This window comes from Lates calcarifer, unplaced genomic scaffold (assembly GCF_001640805.2).
Source record: "Lates calcarifer isolate ASB-BC8 unplaced genomic scaffold, TLL_Latcal_v3 _unitig_687_quiver_2074, whole genome shotgun sequence".
Classification (NCBI taxonomy): Eukaryota; Metazoa; Chordata; class Actinopteri; family Centropomidae; genus Lates; species Lates calcarifer.
Window position 1 is genome coordinate 1 of NW_026117909.1, and position 20710 is coordinate 20710.

The 20710-nt window shown below is 39.0% G+C and overlaps 1 long non-coding RNA gene across 1 annotated transcript; it reads left to right on the forward strand.

Annotated features, from left to right (window-relative positions):
- Positions 1–5828: 5828 nt before the first annotated feature.
- Positions 5829–19892, forward strand: LOC108879501 (uncharacterized). The gene is made up of 3 exons (XR_001960351.2): positions 5829–5902; positions 9042–9098; positions 18725–19892. It is a non-coding gene; the product is annotated as an uncharacterized LOC108879501 (long non-coding RNA).
- The last annotated feature ends 818 nt before the right edge of the window (positions 19893–20710 follow it).

Genomic DNA, 20710 nt, shown 5'->3' on the forward strand with positions numbered 1-20710 from the left:
AAACCTGCAGTTCTTCAGGGTAAAACCACAAGTATACTTCAGTACCTTAACCACCACCACAAAATGTAATATCAGGCTATGAGGGCCACAGAACGTACCAGAATATTTGTTTTTTGACCACAAAAAAATACGGTATATCATCATACCGAAAACCTTTAATATGCACAAGGGCAGACAAGAAGGTGAGGCAAGATTTTCATCATTTCCTCTTTGTAATCTCAGCTCTCTGAAAAGCCTCCTTTGATATTAGATTTCTCAGGTGAAAGTAACATGCTTTGCAGAACATGTATTTCAGATCACTTGGGTTTCCTCAGCAGTAGTTGGATAAGAGAGTTGGCTTGCATGCACAAATGCAGATGGCTGGAGAAGCTAATAATGTCAACAGACGAGACAAGATCATTGATTTACTCTGCTGGGTGACTCGGTGAGGGCAGCACATCACTGAAACAGCAATCTGGTGCCTGGTTTTATGGTTTTATAACACTTAAATGGTCATTCCTACAAGATATAAAAACATAACATCACTGCCTGCAGTTGGCTACCTCAGTCCCTCGACTCTCATTAACAGATCATTCTTTGAGTTACTGCTCAATAAAATCACACCTATGCTCATTCTGGCCACAGAATTTCAGACATTTCAAATGAATTGTGTGTCTGTTTTGGGACAAGGGACACCGATAACAAATTTCAAACAATATTTGTAAGTGACACGTGCATTGTTAGACTCATGCATGTGTTGAAAATGTGACACAATGTGTCTGAACATCCATCAGATACTGAGGAGGCTGTGAGGGTCCCTCACCTCTCTACCTGGGCTCTTTTGTTTGTCTTTCCCACAGTGTCCCATTGTTTTTGAAAGGTTGCAGCCCCTTTCTTTGATGTTTGTCTGTAGTGGCTGATAGATGCATGCAGAGGTCTGCTATCTGCACTCAGCCAGAGCCAAATGAATAAATGGATTGACCATTTGTGCCACAGTGAAAGGGCCCGACCAGAGAAAAGCTTCCCTATCTGGCAAGCAGACACTGTTGTGTTAAGAGATAAGAAAAGCAAAGGCGTTTTGTAACCTGGGTTTTGGATGACCCTGAGCTGTTGAATTAATTGAATCAAGAACTAAAATGACATTATTGACTATAGCAATGTTGAAATACAGGAATGCATCACTTTCATGGTTTGGACTGACATGTCAAGTAAGTTAACGTGTCAACTTGGGCTCTGGGTTTTTTATCACTAATTTCCATTTCCTGGATAAACAGGCATCAGAAACGATTAATTCTGTCAGAGGAAATTTCATCAGTCAATTGATGGAAAATGAATTGGCAATTATCGCATAATGGATTAATCATTTAAGTCTTTCAGAGACACTGGTTTCAACTTCTCAAATGTGACTATTTGCAGTTTTGCTTTGTTATCCATTGACTGTAAATGAAGTAATTTAGTTTGTCAGATAGAATGAGCAAAGTGGATATCGCTATCAATATTTCAATATAGGTTTAATAATTAATTGATTGATAAAGAAAATAGTACTTTTTAAAAAGATTTTAAATTTTAAGGGAAATTCTTTCTCCCCGTTCCACCATTCATGTTAACAACTTGCCGTATGTCATTCCCAGGCACTGATCTGGCTTCTTATAGTAATCTCTTTTCATGCTAAACTGTATTCGTTTTCACTGCAACCTTATGCCCTTTTGTTTTGTCCTGAGTCTCAATGAACACATGTGGGAAAAAACATCACAACTTCCTTGACCTCCCTTTGCCCACTGAATGCTTTGCCACTCAGTGGGCTGGCAACAGGCCCGACACTGCACCCTCTCCCTCTGGGGCCTAACATAATGGGTGGAAAATGGAGGACGTAGTGGTCAGTGTGTGTGTGTATTCGGGCCCCAAACAGGGAAGACAAGGCCTGCTATTGTTTAATTTGTATTCTGGAAAGGAAATGCCTCCACTCGTTTGGCTGCATTGCATTGTTACCATCTGTCTTACAAATGAAGGTGTAAAGTGATGACATAGTGTGCTTCACCAAGGAAAGACATTTGATTTGACAGTATGTAACAAGTATGCAAGGAATGGCATGCATAGTTTGTGCAACCAGCTTTGAAGTGACCCTGAGGTTTTATCAAGAACAGCATCTTGGTATGTTTTTCCTCTTGTGGGGGCCACCTGTGTTCCTGGAAGGATTAGTTTGGAAAAAGGAAGGGGGGAGGGATTAGATGGTGTTACTGGTATAGCCTAGGAGTTTTGAGCTGCCCCCCCAAAAGCCCAGAAGCCAGCAGTTTTTAAAAAATGAACAAGCTTTGTCTTTATTCAGCAGCACACACAATGAGCAGAATTTTGGCTGGATGCAGCCTTCATCAGCATGTCCTAGTTTTCAGCTACCTACTACTCTTGGTCTAATCTCCTTCCTTCCTGCTTCTGTTCTATGAGAGGCTGTTGGTCCTGTTTTCAGCCAAAGATGGGAATGAACCTGAAGCACCTAAGTGGTGTTGAAAGCATAGATCAAACACTCTCTTCTTTTGATCTCGGCACTAAGAGGAAAAAGCTGAAAAATCAGCTGTTAGAATAATTCAAAGTCCATGCAAGTGCTTTTATATTGTTAATGTTAAATAGTTTGAAATAAAGCAATAGGAATAATGAAGGTTGTTCGGGATTTGATGCTCCTGTCCATGTTATAAAACTTTCATGTATCCTTTCTCTGTCTGTGCACTTTGTGGTGATTGTGTTTGGCTCCGTTTAAAAAGGAGACCAGCAAGAGCAAAAAGAAAGAAAGTCAGACCGGAAAATGTAGGGCCCAGGGAGTGGAAAAGATGGGGTCCTTTACATTCTTTCCATACAGTCAATCTGAAATATTTGAGACTGAAGCCACAATTGATGGTTTTGCATATTTCTCCCTGTGAGGCTGTGTTTGAGTGGTGCTGTTTGATTCACCGTGATGTCACTGTGGGATAGGGGGAGAAAGAAACCTACAACACTGCCACCTAGTGGTGCCTGTCTGTCTGGATTATTTAATACTCTGTGCCTCTGAAGTAATTGCCTCAACCCTTTACAGTCAGCACAGTCAGAAATGATTTGTGTCTTGAAGATCACTGAAAGCCACTCATACACTCTACCTGTTTTGTCCTTTTCTTGGTTTTTTATTTCAAATTCTGTGACCAAATTCCCAGTCAAATATATGAGAAATTGATATCTGGTATTATATTTTGTGTTTTTCAAATAGTTTGTTGTCTTGTGTCTGTACTGGACAGCACTGAGAGGCACACAGTATGGGAAGAAAGAGGAAGGGATGGCATGCAACAGAGGTAGTGGTTGATGACCTTTGTGATAATAGAATTAGTTACATAAGTGGGGATTTTGCAGTCGCATGGTCAGAGTCAGTGGGTTAGCAATGGATTTGTGAGAGAAGTTAGTTTACAACCATGGAACAATATCTTTTTTAATAACATTACTCTTTTACCTTGCCACACAAAAACACATCTTTCAAAAATCACCCATTTTATGAATAGCTTCTCGTGATTTTTCAGCTTAGTCTTATATGACAATAATTAAAGCCATTAATGTGTTTTGAATTGATTTGTAATGGGAAAGAGCTAGAGTACGAAAGGTTAATTATGAAAAATTGTGGTACCTACAAAAATATGTAGATAAGATAAAAAATTAAGTGGACATTTTAATTTGTATTTGCAGTTCAGCAGAAATTTGTCACTTTGCCAAGGCAGTAGTTTCTCAGTCCTCCAGTAGGTGGCAGTAGATGTTAGAACATTGCCTCTGTTAAATGACTGCTCCTGTTCATAGTGTTTTCACTGACCACAGACACTTTGAACATAAGGATTTGGTTAGTGAGGATATCACTGTGTGATGTAACAGGACCAGGCAGCCCTCAGGACAGTACAGTTCTTTCTCTGTGTCTGCTTCTTAAAGGCCAAACCCACATTTTAAAAATGTAAACGTTAAGACAGGATCTACACTTGTTTGTGTAGTTTCATAACAGTTTTGATATTAATTCATAGTCTGTAGTAATGTGTCAACACATTTGCTGACTGTGGTAATGTGTAACAGGTGGTGATGATGAATTACACTACTCCTTTTTTCAGCTGTTAGATTTGGTGTTTTCTCACTTTGTTGTTTGTAAAGGGAACCTTTGAATTTAACCTTGACCTTGTAAATAGGCAGAACATTTCTTTGTGTCATACCTTTTTGTTGGCTTGTTAGAAGGTTGTTTATTTTGTTAATCCAAGGCTGTGAGTTTCATTCATCCTTTGTATGGTTGATTTGTATGAAAATGTAACAAATGATAATCACTTTGGTCAGACTATGGTTGGAGTTTGACTGGCACCCTGGCTTTAAGTCAAACCAGTAAAGTTTATGAATTGTGGTTATGAGAGGTGGTTTTCCATTGGAAAAAAACGCATTTGAACAAGAGGATTTCTTTGCTCTTGTGCATAGTATTTTCTCTTCTTTTGTCAAACCAGTTTAAACTTATCATAGAAAGGCCTTTACCACTGCAGAGACTCTGACACTTTTATCCTCTGCTCACACTGACATTTTGTGTCACCAAAACCAGCACAAACAAAGTCTCATTCAGATTTTGTGGTCAGCATTTCATAAAATTTGCAATAAGCTTATGATTGTCGCTCTCAGAAACACAACCCAAACACAGGGTGGCCATTCTGCGTGGTTTCATGTGTGTGATTTTGTGTCTGGCGAGGTCTTAACACAGAACCTCTGTTGTCCCTAAAACTCCGCTGTCGCCACATCTACCTCCAGTTGCCGCCGACAAAGGCATCCCAGTAGCTGCAACCAGCACCGCAACACACACAAACACACACACTGTCAGTGCCCCAGTGTGTACCAATAGACAGTGGCGTAGCTGTGCGGGCTGCCAGCTCTCAGAGAGGGCCACTTTGTTTCACCTCTGACTTGGACTCAGGCCAAACAATCTGAGAGTCGCTCACTGGGTCACTTGATGAAGTAATTGAATGGGGAGTTTATAGTTGTGCAATGTAGTTCCTTCATTTTTTTCACTGCGAGGTGCTTTATTGCTTTCAATTCCAATGTTCAGTCACACAAATCAAGGCCATTGTCCTTGTAAAATGTTTTCTGTTGTATGAGTAGCCGGTTTGTCCTCCAGAATGAATGATCAGTAGTTTAAGCGTCAGTGTGAATACATAATCATAAATTAGCTGTGTTTCAATGTGTTTTTGTAGATGCAGTGTTAAAACAGTGAGTTGATTAACCAATTGATTAATTGACTAAAATTAATCAATAATTATATTAGTTAGTTCACTGGTTTTCATGTTTCAGACTTGAGTATTTGCTGCTTTTTTATGTCATGTAAATTAGATGTCTTTGGGTTTTGTACTGTTAGTTGAACAAAAGAGATAATCTGGAGATGTAATTTTGGACTCTGGGAAACCGTACTGGGCTTTTTTCATTACAAGCTGATATTTGATATATTAAATGGTTAACCTTGAGGAGGAATAGTAACAGTTTTTTGCCCTTACATTGAAAGCAGAGTGGAAATTAATGATTGTATTAATCTGTCTTGATTAATTGATTAACTTTTTAGTTTATAATATGTCAGAAAATAGTGAAAAATGCCCAAAACTTGTTTAGTTTACACTGATATAAAACAAAGAAAGGCAACAACACACTCACTGGAGAAGCTGAGATCAGAAAACAATGCAATAATTAATCAATTATCAATATAGCTGCAGGTTAATTGACTACCTGAATAATCAACTTATCATCTCAGCCCTAATTTAAGACCTTTTTGTTTTGATGTTTCCTTTTGGACCTAAGCTCCTGTGTCTGTTGACACCTTTGCTTTTCTTCCTCAGGACCTGGAGATTGTCTACTCTTATCTCCATGGGATGGAGGCCTTGTCTAACCTGCGAGAGCACCAGCTGAGGTGAGTGTCTGCACACATTTACTGGTACTTAATTAACACACCTTAAAAGCTTGATATCACAATCACATGGATTGAATTTCAAATACAAATTAAAACACAGTGACAACTCCTCAGTGTCTGTTCCATAACAGTTATAGTCCGGGGTGGGAAATGAGACACTGAGCCACTAGCCAGCAGATGCTAGTAAAATTTGTCTGTTTTTTTTAATCGAACAGCCACTCCACCTTCTAACCACTTGTTGGATGGAATCATTTTGCTCTCTAAATAAAAAAAAATTCTGGTTTGTTAGTACTTGTTGGGCTCATCACCTAGATAAGAAAGTGATAAGATCTGTTGGTTCGTGCATGTAGACATAAACATGTAATTTAACAACCTTCAGCTCTTCTGAAAGAGGAGTTTCATTTGGCTTTAAGCCAAAAACATTCAGAAATATCTGACCCCAGTTATATCAATGAGCTCACATTTTTCAAACTTGCTACCCTCTGATGTAATGCACTCACACCCTCAAAAAAAAAACTCTCTCACTCTCATGAGTTGTTCACTGACAGGTACAAAGTTGTCTCACATTGACCTCTGAATTTCCCAGAATGTTGAAAGCAAGGTTTCTTTTCTTGTTAGTGGGTTGACATCAACAGGGAGGTTTTGTTCAGAGGAACCTGATGTTCAGAAAGTGGCATCTGCCCTTAGATCAAGGACTGTAAAGGGGAATTCCTCTGATTTTTACACATCGATATCTGTGTACAGGTCTTGGGAAGTATTACAGAAAATGTGGAACCAGTTGTATAAAGCTTTTTTTGGCTCTAGAGAGAACTGCCTAAAATCTGAGTTAAGTCTGGTTGCGTTTTTTGGCAGGTGCTCTTTGTATTGGCACCTTCACTGTGTCAAGAGACTGGCCAAGTAATTTGAAGACGTCACTTTGAACTTAAGGAAATTGTGATGGGAGCATAATCGATAATGAAAATAATTAGCTGTAGCCCTATTTTCAGCTCTCACATTTTTCTCTGTTTCTTCTGGAATCAGTGTCCATTTCTGTCACCAGGCATCCAGTGGGGCAAATAAGAAAAATTGAAAGGGTTCCTATGAGACAATGTTGTATATTTAAATTGTTTCAGACTGAAAAGACAAGTGTATTTTTATATAAACTTGTCAAAACATCCAAACCTAAACTGATGTGAACATACTACACACATGATTTTTGCTTTTTGCTCTCCTGTCATCACATAAGCCTTCCAGTCTTTTCTGTCTGGCATAGACTTTCCAAACAGTGCATGTCAGATGTCTGTTCCCAGCATGCCTTGTGTGCATACATGTGGATTATACTCGCGAGGGAACAATGTAGCAGTACATGACCCACGAGCTGGAACATTCCTCTGTGAGTGACCCCTCAGAGGCCTCCCACCCTACAGTAACCCCTCTCCCTCTTCCCTGTTTGGATCCTGAGGAATGTCCCCGTGGTCCCACAGACCAACCCACCACTACTGCCAACTTTGGTTTTTGCAACTTAAAAAAAAAAAAAAAACAACTCCCAGCCAGCCAGACATTGCACTAACCATGGGATTATGTTATAGTTTCTTTTCTCTTCATTTCATCTGGGAGGAATGTGTTGTTTTTCTTCTGTGGTTCTTTTTCACAGCGACTTGTTTTTTAGAGCCAGGATTGTTTTTGGTCCTTGTGCAATGGGGCTACAACACGACAGCCGCCCCCAGCTATTTTTGAAGCCTTTTGTGTTTTGATCAGCTACTGTTTACTATAGTTGCCTGCTTGTAACATTGAGGCGCTCTTGTCTTCTCTGGAGGCATCTTGGGAAAGTCTTATATGGATGACTTTTTCACACTTTATGTGGAGGGGAAAGAGTTTGATTACAAAATTAAAGAGCTACCATCTGAAAGTCTGTGACCTATTATTTATCCCTATGAAAGGAAGTGTGAAAAAAAATCCAACAAAGGAGACATTGCTTCTAATTCAGTGGTACTTGAAAATAAAAGCACTTTCACAGTATTTTAAAAAATATGTCATTCTTAAACTGAGAAAAACAGAACAACATTTCACTAATGAGAGTAGTGGGAGCATAAAGTTTATGTGTGCCTATTATAGGAAGAAAAACAAATGGACAGAGTTTGCTCAATAAGTTGTTTAAACCCTTAATCTGAAAATATGTATCTGACCTTAATAATGTTTTGGGAGCAGAGGCATAAGTAGTCCTGTGACTGTAAGGTTAATTGTTTAAATCCCAAAACATAACTAAAAATCTCTGCAAGGCACTAAACCATCAACTGCTATTCTGGAGCTGCCCTGCGTCCAAATACACAGGACTTAAATTGGTCTGGATGCATTCCAGCTGACATGGGTGCAACTATGAGTGTGTAGAAGCAAATTAGATTGAGCTGTGTAACACTAGTACAGCTGATTATTCAACTGTGAAATTAAACTGTGTAATGGTAAATTATTTGTTTGTTATTTGAGTGTTAAATGGAGCCAAAGCGTAAAAAGTTGTTTGGTGATCCAACCATTTCATATGTTTAGTTTTCCCATAAAAATCATTGAAATATTTTTAGTTTAATTTTAAAGAAAGATATGGAAAAAACACACACAAATGTATCCAAAACTTTAGAAGTGAATGTCAAATTGTGGTGTAAAAAAATGCATTATAGCAGAGGCAGAGCAACTGACTTCCCCACTGGCAGTAGGGCCAAAGTGACACAAGACTCTCATGCTCTTGTTCTTAATGCAGTGTCACCATTGTTCTTTCCATCAACACACAAAATACAACCTGGAACTGGATAACACTTCCATTTAGCCTTTTATGTGACCATACAGTACTTCTACCTTTTAGTTATCAGCAGCAAATTCAGTATGTTTCACTGACAGTAGCCTAAAGTCATTCTGAGGAATGTAGAAACATCATTAGTTGTGTGTTTGCCAAAAAATAAATGATAATGTTTCATCTTAAAGCTAATTTCATTGGAGGGTGAATATTTGCTTTGACTGGATTCAGAGCTTTATTAGAGCTAGATTTTGATGTATTCTTTTCATTTTCTGTCTGTTTTGTAACAATATTAACCTGAATTAAATTAAAGTTATTTCCTCTCGTTGTTTTCTGACTGCCACTCTCCCCTCCCTCTCCTCTCTGTCCCTGCAGGATAATGTGTGAGACGGTGCGTTATGAGAGACATGAGGCCAACGAAGTGCTATACTAGTAAGTACTGCAGTGTCTGGTTCTGTGTGGGTGTGGATGCTTGTGTGTAAATGGTTATTGATGATACTTGGTCAAATACTTACATCTCTACCAGCATAAGAAAACATAAAGAAAACTGGGGGCAGCCAATGTAACAATATTTCAATTCAGTTTGATCAAAACACACTCTGCACCGGGCTATTGCTCAGTTATTCATGAGCTGAGGTGTGTCAGCTCCACACAGACCTGGGTGACTTAAATGAAAACAAATGTCCATAAAGCTCAGAGTCAGTCAGAGGATGCCTTTATGGAGGTATGTTTCAATGTCACACAAACCCACTCTACAGCAGAAACAGATTTTTCCAGCCTAATTTTAGCTTGATTCAGTAGGTTACTCTGTATTGAATTGACATAGAAGTAACTGCAGCTATAATGGCTCCGGAAAGCTTTTCCTTCAATGGGGGAAAGCTAACCAGTCGCAAGTGGTAATGCTCATATGCTTCCTCATTTGAGCTATGTGTTGTGGAGGGTTAAGATGATCGGAAAGCTGTATTGACAGTTTCCAGACGGCTTCTGAGTGCGTTTTGGATCTGTCTGCCACAACTGCGTTAAGCAGAAAACACACACAGTGTTTGACCGCTGTCACATGTTGACGTCTTCCAAACACCCATGGTGAGAATTAAGACAGTTAATTAACTCTAGCAGCGTCTCAAGGGGCTAGGGAGGGTGCATTGTCCCTTCTCTGCCTCCTGATCCCCTGTGTGTGTGTGTGTGTGTGTGTGTGTGTGTGTGTGTGTGTGTGTGTGTGTGTGTGTGTGTGTGTGTGTGTGTGTGTGTGTGTGTTGGGGGATGATGTGGAAGAGTCAACACCTCATTAGAAGACCACTTGGCGGTGTGGGAGCTGATTAAACAATAGGAATGCAGATTAAGTCGTGGTCGCATAATAGACTCCAGTTTCAGCACGATTCCCTCAGGCCCCTCACTACACACACACACACACACACACATATATATATTTATATATATTTATGTGTGTGTGTGTGTATAGTCTAGTCTAGTGTAGTCTGCATTATTTGATGCTCTAGTGTAGTGCCTATTCAAAATGTGTTGGGCATAGAGCATGACAGGTACGGAGACCCTCTGGGGTCAGCAGGGGAAAAAAAATCCCTCTGTAAATGTGTAGGCTCTGGGTTTAGCACCCTATGCACCCAGTTCATTAGCTACACTATAGAGATTCATAGTTCATGCCCTTAGATATGTAAACTTTGTTTATTTTGTCAGACAAGTTTGCAGTCATAAAAAGTGAGATAACCGTCTCAGTACAGCAGTGCAGGAATAACTGATGATCGGTGATCACATGGAGCAGCAGGCTCACTGAATGGACATTTAACCAGCTGACACTCAAGGCTGTATGTCCCACTTTACCAGATGTCAGCTGTGATGCACACTTTTAGCATTTTCTGACAGAAAGAGGACAAAGGAGAAGAGATTGAACAACTTTCCTACTCAGTGTTGACAGACAGATATCTTTATGAAAATAAGAAAACACTTTTATAGACAAACTTTAGTTTTGCTTGTATGCAGTGTTTTCAGATTTAGCTGGCTTGGTGTGGATGCCGTCTAAGAAGAGCAGGAGTGCCTGTTTGCTTAGTTTAATCCTGCACAGAAACACAGCAGGTTATTTTCTTTTTGGTTTATTGGTTCATTTAATTTTGCACGAGTGTGTAGGTTTGACTTTTTTTTGTTTGTGTGTCTTGGCACAACTGTTTGTATGTATTAGTGAATATCTATATAAGCATTTGCGTGATTGCATGTATTAACCAATAAAGGTCGATCAGGGCTCTCCCTGATTAGAGCTGGGTGTTAAACATCAGCAGATCAGATCGAGTTTCCTCCGCTGCAGGATCTTAATCAGTCTTCTCTTCTGAAAATACAAGCTTCTAACAGCCTGTCTTCATTCCCTCGTCTGTTTAACAGCAATAATCTGCTGGAGAATGAGGGCTTTAAAAGTCAATGGGGGAGTTTAATGTGATAGTATCTCAATTAAGTTGTAAAAATTGTATGGCTCGTACATTGAGGCATTTCTCAGATGGTTGTAAAGAGAGTTCATTTGCTTAAAGGAAAGAGCCACCTTCAAACTATATTTTTAGCGAAACTATCATGAATTTAAGTCTCATGCAACCAAAGAGTAAGAGCTACTTTCTAGAATTGCCATTTTACAACATGCAAATGGAGAGCATTCACAAAGTTTAACTTTACATTTTAAATGTAAATATACATTTGCATTCACAGGGAATGTTCTTTGCCATAGTACAACTACCGCATCTGATCGTTCTGCTGAGGTGAATTGTGGGATGTACTTCATCATGGAATTAAGGGAGTAAAACTAAAAGAATGAGGGAGGCTATTACTAGTGGTGGGCAGGATGAATGACATTTTCTATTTGCATATATGCATGTATTATATATCACAAGCAATATACTGTATGTTGGATATAGTAAATTTCAGGAGGTTCTGTTAGAGAGATAAAATAATCAGAAGGCACGGGCTGTCACTGACAACCTCAGAAACTGTGATACCTCATATCACTACACAACAAACTAATGTTGAGACCCCATAGGGTGTTGTGGAAGTACTTAGCATCAGACCCTCACAACTCAGCTGGAACCACTTACTAATAATCAGTTATCAATATAGTTGTCACTTAACTTTCTGTCAATCAACTAACCATTCCAGCTGTAGTTTTTTTTTGTTTGTTTGTTTTTTTTAAATGTTGAATTAGCTAAAAAGATTCTTTCTCTCAACTCTAAAGGCCTGGAAATGATTTATTGCTTAGCTGTAGATATTACTGCCCTTGTTTCATATAAATTGGAGCAAAATTTCACTGTTTGGCAGCCATGTCTCTTCTGGGCCTTCCTCCTCTCTTAAATCATGCAAGCACATGATTTTAGCAAGGAAGATATCCAGAAGAACATTTCACATAGAACTAAACCCTGGCTACGTATGCATGTTTTTCTTTTTCCGCGAACACCCATAATGCTGGATAAAACCACTCAGATTCATTCAAATGGCCTAGTTAATGACCCACACACTCACAGCCTCACTCTGACTATCCCTGACAGTTGGCAGTCCTGGAGTAATGATAGGAGGATAATAGTTTAAAAAAAGTACTAATTTCTCCTGCCTGGGGCTCGATATTGCTAGACTGCAAATGCTACATACATGCACACACACACACACACACACACAGTCACACTCAGTATCTCCTGAAAACATCCCATACTGTGACAGCCTGAACCTCTCAGGATTTACCATCCAGAGATTATAGTGCTAAAGCCCTCCTGAGATGGAGGCTGACCTGGCACATTTTACGGTGGCTGGTGAAGAGGGTTAGTATCTTCTAGTTGGCCTTTAACCTCTTCCATGTCAGCCCTTTCAATGCAACCCTAGACCCTTGACCCATACTGGTTTGTGTGGTCCAACTGAAAAACTCAGCAACTACAGATTTGCAATTCAGTGGTTTTTGCTTTCTGTTGGAGTGGTACAGTCAGCTTGTTTGGCAGTCAGATTTTTTTTTTTATAGAACTTTGACAAACCATGGGCTGTGGACTCAATTATGTAAGTAATCAATTCAATAAGAGCTGAAATGGCAGTATCACAATTTTGTTAATAGACTGGCCTTGAAATTGTTTTTTCAAGCAAAAATGCCACACATTCAGTGGTTTCACTGATTACAAAAATTACAGTCCTCCAATGATAGCAAATGGAATATATTTGTGTTTTGGACTGTTGGTGAGACATGACTTGAAATGTGAATGTTACCATAGGTTCTGGAAAGTTGATATTGAAAATAATTGTTAGTTACAGTCCCTCATATAATGCAATCCATTTTTTATTACCTATATTTCATTTTTACTATAATGAATATAAAAATCAGGCCACATTTGGGACTGTGTCAGTGTCTGTCAGCTGAAGTGTTTTGAATTACATTGCATTTCATAAAAAAAACTATCAGCCAGTTGCATAATGTCTGTTATCTGTTTCAGTGGAAACATTCACTGTAGCTGAGTGAAGTTGCCCTTAAATAAAATGTACCTTCTACACACGTCTGATTTTGCCACCCTGTGTGACTGTCATGCTGAAATCTGATTGTACTGTCACAGTCAGGAGCTATACATATTGACTGAGGTAATTAAAAGAGGAAGAAGTAGAATTTGTCTGTTGGCACTGGGATGCATCGGTCCAAGTCAAAACAGCTGACAACTTGGCGGCAGTGTCAAATAATCACCAGAACCAGTCGATTAAACTGTTACCATGGGAGAAAAAACAGAAACCTTTACCTTAACCCTTACCTTACCTCTTAAATCAGTTGCACTTCACCTAATAGTCATTTCATTTTTGAAGATATAGAAAAAAGTGTTGATGATAATGTATCATGACAATACTAAAGAAGTGCAGAACAGTTTGCAGCCTGTGATATTTTAACCCCTGGCTGAGCTTCAGAGTGACTAACGCTCCAGTGCAGCTGTTGGAAAGTTGTCCCCCTCGTGCAGCTCCTGTTCCCTCTGACACTATGAATCTGCTGGCCTTCAGACACAGCGTCACAGCAGGGTAGACCAGGAAACTGATGGGTGATAGAACTAAAAAAAACTCATCACATCCCAATGACCAGTTGGCTTTATACATTCTAGTGCAGACTGCACAGTACAGTATGTGTGGCACTGACAAGGAGACACTAGTGTCTTGATAAGTATCTGCTTATTAAATTAAAAAAGTGTCATTTATATTTGAGACAACAGACAACAATCCTAATACTTTGGTGCTGTGCAAACTCCCAAGTATACAGGTAAGGATGTTAATCGTACACATTTAAGAGCAGACTCTCAGTCCTCTCCCACCCCCCACCCCCACACCCTTAACTTTTTAAAGTTTTGTTTGTTGGACAGTTGAAAATGTGGTACGAACACTTGATTTCATAATGTCACCCACACCATTGTGTTGCTGAGTCTCTTGAGGATTTCATGATGAAAACATCATAACAATATCAACTTAAAATGGTCATACGTCTACTGGGAATGTGCTTTTCAGTAGACACACCTCTTTTGTTTCGTAACTCCTGACATCCCACCATCCTGTTGGTCCAGCATTTTAAACCTTGTGTTTTGTTGACATTGGCCTTACTCGCTCATTGTTAGTTGGACCACAGACTCCACTGCTGTGTGAGCAAAATAACAGTAACTACAAAATCAACCAATTTTTTTTCTTTTCTTGTGACCTTATTAAAACCCATAATTTAGAAAGGTATTGAAGTCGGTCCTTCCTTTGCCACAGATGGTGGTAAAAAAAAAAAAAACAAACAAACAAAAAAACAGAAATGATCATAAAACACTGTTTACACCAAATAAATATTTTTTTACATTTAATGAGATATATATATATATTTCTTTTGTTCGCCTAGAAGTAATTTACAGATTAAGCTGAACAATTAGTTGAGGCAAGTTCAGGTGAAAGACATAGACACAGAAAATAAATCTGTGACTATTTTTTCAAAGCCAAAATGCCAAACATGGCACATATGATAATAAACTAAATATATATGGATTTTGTAATGTTGACATCACCTTGGCATTTTTCACTGTTTTCCATCATTTCAATGACCAAAGGATCAATCAGATAATCAGGATAATGATCAGTAGATTTATCTGTACTGACAGTAACCTTTAAACATTGCTTTTATTTACAGACAAAAATTAACGGTATGTTATCATATATAGGAGCTTACTTATATTCGGAGTTAGACACCAGAGAGGTTTATGAGTAATCTAAAAAGGCTTATTTTGGAGTGGTTGTGTTAAAGCATGTTTTACAAGTGGATTCTTCTGAGAATGCAGTTAAATATAACGCATCATTTTCTATATCATGTCATGAGTTCAAAATCATGGAGTATTGCTTGATCAAGACAGCTCAGTATGCATAACTTGCAAATAATTTTTCTGTTAGTCAAATATGACTCAGTTTCTCATTCTCAAAAGGGGCATTCATTGAATTACCTCCACCAAGCAGGTTATGTTTTCTCCCATGTTTGTTTGTTTATTTTTCACCAAACTTGTTGGAGGGATGGGTCATGGGCCAGGGAAGAACCCATTAAATTTTGTTGCAGATCAGGTTAAATTGACGGCAGATCCAGATCCAATTTTTCCATTTATTTGACATAAGAGCTAGACAGACATGTAGGATTGTTTGGCCTTGGCGGAGGTATGCGCTCCACTTGAGTGCCATTCATTCTTGAATAAAACTCTTCATTTGAACCTCATCTCACCAAAGTCTTGAAGCAATAATCACTCATTCCTGGTCGTTTTATTCCCCTCCACCGCACTCGTATAACCTGATTCCTCACTATTAAAGGCTTCCTGGTGGGGGGTTTTGGTGGATGATGCTTAGTATTTGATGATCGCTTCTATTACGCGTGACCCAGTTCAGTCAAGCTGTCGCGGCGCATAAGAGTCTCCTATCTCCTACTTTTTTGGTGTTGTATCTTCTCTTCCTCTTTCTTCTCCTCCTCAGCCATGCAAGTTTCTACTCTCACTCTGTGCATCAGCGTGCCAGCAATTAATAATTGAGCATTTCATTCGTGTCGTCTCCAAATGCAAAGAAGAGTCATTAAAGGATGGAACGAGTCTGGAGGGAGGCGGATGAAGATCAGTAGAGGGAAAAGGAAAAGGGATGCTGTTGGAGGGAGCGAGGGAGATTTTGTTGTGTGTCAGTAGGGTGTGCTGTCTACAGCCTCATTAGTTCTGCAAGGAAAATGTGGAGAGGAGGAGGAAGGAGGCGAGACTTTGTTCTCTGTGATTTAAAAAAAAAAAAAAACTCAGCACAGTGATGCTGGGTGTGAATATATGTGTCTGTGTGGGGGTGGGTGCATAATAAGTGCACCCATCCTTTACCTTTCTGTAAGCAAAACCCAGTCCCACCCTGCTGATGTCTGGCTGGCCATTGATTTTCTCTTTCTTTCCCCCTCTGGTTTCAATTAAGAAGTCTCACTCAGGCCGGGTGAAAATGTTCTGCGATAATCACACAAGCTGCTGCCTTATTAACACCAAAACACCTTGAGGTACAAGACTCGATTTCAGCTCAATCAGCAGACATTCATCTTCTGTGTTGAGGTGATATTTCAAAGCTCTGACTGATAAACAGACATTCGAATTGCCAGTTAAGCTGATGCTGTGCATTCATAGTGAGGATATTTATAGGTTTTGCATTTTCTGAAGCATAAGTTTAATACTTGAATTGCAGATTTAGATTTCTCATTTGTTTAGACATTCCAAAATGTTATCACTGCTCCTCATAAGGTATATTTCAACATTGAAGTTACATGTGAATGCACTTATTCACTTTTCTTGCAGAGAGTAAAATGAGAAAACTGACACCACTTTCATGTCTATATAGTAAGTATCAAGCTATAGCCAGCAGCTGGTTAGCTTAGCATAGTAAAATTTCATATAGATTGAGCAAACAAGACACATGGTGGTAAGCTTTGGCAGTGCCAGGCTGGCTGTTTCTTTCTTTTTCCAGTCATAACTTAACTAAACTAAGCTAAGCTGAATTAAGAAGTAAGCTAAGCTAAGATAAGCTGAAATAAACAATAATGGCATCAAACTGAGACATTTAATCATGATATCTAGCAAAATAATCATAATTGTTGCAGTCAAACTGCAGCTTCGGTTGTTGACAATCACCAGAGCAAAATGAAAGCAGCAAGCCTATTTTTGTCCACCGCTGCCGAAACTGTACCGTTCATGCCAACTTCCCAGCACTGGAGAAAGATGGTATCAACGTTACGTGTCATGAGGATACTTCCTTATCTGGATTTTTTAACTTCCTTTTTACTGTCTGAGGGCTGTTAGGCGACACGTTTGATCAACAAGGAAAAAAAAAACACACAATTAAATATACATTTTCTGTTGACTGTTGAATTTTCCTGAGAACACATACAGTTATTGTGTTCAACCCCAGTAAAATCTATTCACAAGTACAAGGAATCTATTTGTCAAAATCCAGGTCAGAATGAGACACAGTAGCTAAAATTCTACTACAAACTATGTTGGTATAACAACAGTGTCCTCTGTGATATTTGAACTGACCTGCACAGCGAGCACATATGTTATGTTTGTCCTTTGAGCTCTCAGATGGGTCGTATATAAATGAAAGCAAGCATTTTATCTGTCTCTATAGCATTTGTTTACATTCAGAGTAGATTAACATACAGCTTCTTTGCTAATCCTGCATGTACTAAGTGCAGAAGATTCGATGTATCTCAGCCTGGTGAGATTATCTTTTTGCAATCCCTCTGGTAGCCATGAAGGCCCAAGGATAAGTGAGATGAGCAAGGAAACAAAATTCATGCATTCTGAAAAACTATGTTATCCTCTAAAAATTACCAGCGCATTTTATTACACTGACAATCCAGATTTAATATCTGAATTCTTTTATATATGTAGTAAGTTGTTTATCTGAAGACAAATTTCCCCCTGTAACTTCTTTGATGTTCCTTAAGAAGGCCTGTAGTTCACTGTTAATGCCATGTAATTATTAAAACCTGAAAAAAGTGTCTGTAATTAATTTGGCATAAGAAATGCCTGTGAAATGCGGTAGCTGTGTGTGTGTGTGTGTGTGTGTATGTGTGTGTGTGTGTGTGTGTGTGTGTGTGTGTGTGTGTGTGTGTGTGTGTGTACACGTGTACTTGTGTGTGTTTGTTTACCAGTCATATCGTACAGACTTGACAGCCAGCTGCATCATCCAGGGGTCAGTCTGAGTTTACTTTGTCTGCGATGCCCAATTTCCTCGTCTGTGTGTTTCAGCAGGGCCATGGGTGTGGGTGGATGAGAGATGATTCCTCAGTTCATTCATAGTTCTCTCTCTCTCTCTCTTTAACTCTCTCTACACTCTCTCTTTTTCATGTTTTCTTTCTGTTGCTTTCTCTTTTTTTAACTCTGTATTTGGCAGAGTGAGTAGTCTAACATAGCTGATGTGTTTAATCACAGCCTCATCACTTAAACATGCAGCAAATGAGAAAGCAAAATTATTAACAACAGAGTGTAGGGCTGCCACAAAAGTAGATTTTTTATATTGATTAATCTGTTGAGGAATTTCTCAGATTAATAGATGAATCACTACATCCATTGAATTTTCAGAAGATAGTAAAAATTGTACATCACATTTTCCCAGAGCCCAACTAAATGCCAGTGTTGTACTTTCCACATTTGACTAAGGGAGGGTTTTGGTCCACTCATGATCGAGTGATGATATGGTGGAAGTTAGGCTAGTTTAATTAGCTCAAGATGAATAATAACCCCATAGGGGCATTCAAGTCAGTAGTGTGGTATATTTTGGTAGCCACCTTAAATTAAGTATGTGAAGTACAGTTTTATAATTTTGGTAAAGGGCAAATTTACAATCTTGTCAGTGCACTAGATTTATTTCTAAGTTAAGTTGAGTTGAATGTCCCATACAAGCCGATATGCTGCCAATCATACCCTATTCACTGTGCAGAATCATTATATTTTGATCACCTTAGAATTTCACACTCATTGTATTCTGTGCCAGTTTGTACTAATGTTTCTAAATGTCTCTCCTGTTCTCTCCTTCAGCCCTGATGACATTGGAAGCTGTTGGTACATCCTGTTGTCCGGCTCCGTCTTCATCAAGGAGTCCATGTTCTTGCCCAGAAGCAGGTAGGACCATCGTCTGGTCATTTCCGGGCCGGGTGCTGTTTAATGGCTCGGTCTTGGCACTGACATATGAGCAGCTTTCTCTCTTCAAACACTATTTAGAACAGTCACAGAGGGAGATAAAAAAGCTAATCCTGGACTTCAAAAAAGAGCCAACTTTAATTTATTCCATCTCGAAAAAGTTTGTTTCCCTTCTTATCAGCTTGCTCTTATCCAGAGAAGTAGACAGGAGTGAATGTTGTGTGCAGAGTGGCTAGTAAAGGTTACAAAGGACACACATGCTTGTTGGATTTCTAAAAAGGAAAAGTTTTAACGTGGTCATTGCTTTTTCTATCACAAAAATTGGTTTTATTTATGATTTCACTGAAGAGAATCACTCAGGAGAAAGTGGCCACTCCTGCCAACTGCTCCAGCCACTGGACAAAATGTGAATGTTTTGACTTTGAATGTTTTTTATTGTTACACATGACTTCAGTTTGCCCTGCTTGTATGTATAGTCCAAAAATCCCAGTGCTTCCCAACACACAATTTAGGTACTTCCCTTAGCTAAGAGAAGGATGCTGGAGTGGTGCCTTGCATTTTATTGCTAGGCACCAGAGATGCCATCATATCTGTTCTGCAATTCTAAAGAAACGAAAACATTCATGGTCATTCAGGGTATTTCCATCCTGCTGAAAAGTCCCAAATGACGCACATAAAGGATACATAAAATTCTAGATAAATAAATACATGACCGAAATTCATTCTATCTGAGAAATGCCACAAATGAAAAAAAAACAAAAAACCCAGGCATAATCCCACATACCTGCAGTTTTAGACAAACAAAGCACTCACAGGGACTAACTTACATAAATGCTTTCTTTGCCTCTTTAATATCATAAACAGAGTCACAAAATGCTCCACACTGGCCAACACGGTCTCAACAGTACACTCAAGAATTCCACAAGCTTCTCTGCAGCCTACAGCATACAGGCCTCTACAAACGTCTTTCCTGATCAGCAGTCTGAAATTAAATAATCCTAACAAATCATAACAAAAATTCTATAAATAGAGCAAAGAAAATGTGCACCTTCCTGGGAAAAAAGTTCACAACAAAAAGAGGAATTGAAATAATGGAAACACAACAATCTGTTCAACTACATAACTCGTTCAAATTCTACATTAGAACATCTTTACTTCCACAGAAATATGTTAGAAACACTTCAGGAAGAGTGAGAAAACCTGTACCCTTCAAAATAAAAGTCTCCCACATAAATTTTACAGAAATTGTTGATACTTTAATTAGGGTCGTCCTGTTAAGCATTTATAAGCAGTATATAAACACTGAATATGTGGTGCAGAGTAGAAAGCTTTGAGCAGCTGCTAGCTACTTTGATTGTAAGAGTGCGTTCAGTATTGAATGGGGAAATATAACAAATCTTATTTTGTCACCTGCTCAGCTTAGTTCACAGTGTTTGAATTCACACTGAATATTTCACGATTTACATATAATTCAATCCACTTTTTTCTGACAAGGTATATTGACTCTTTGAAGAAAGAAGAGGGATAGAGAGAGAGTTTGTCATCAGGACGTGGATAATAATTATCTACAACAACACCAACAAACGACTTAAGATTCATGTTCCCTTTTCCAGCTCACAGCACTGATCACCACCTCTGAAGCCAAGTCCCAAATGTTAAAAAGCTGTGATTTCACAAGTGGATCTGTTACATGAACCGTTGCTCGTGGGCGTCTTGAAAACAATGATCTTTTCATCCATTAGGCTTGCATAAACTCCTACAGCCATAAAGAGCTCAGGGCCATCACTTTGGCCTGTGGAGCGGAGTTGTGCCGGCAGTACAGTGGGGGGTCCGGCAGCGGTCATATCTCCTGGATTCACCATGAACGTGGAGGCCATTTAAAAC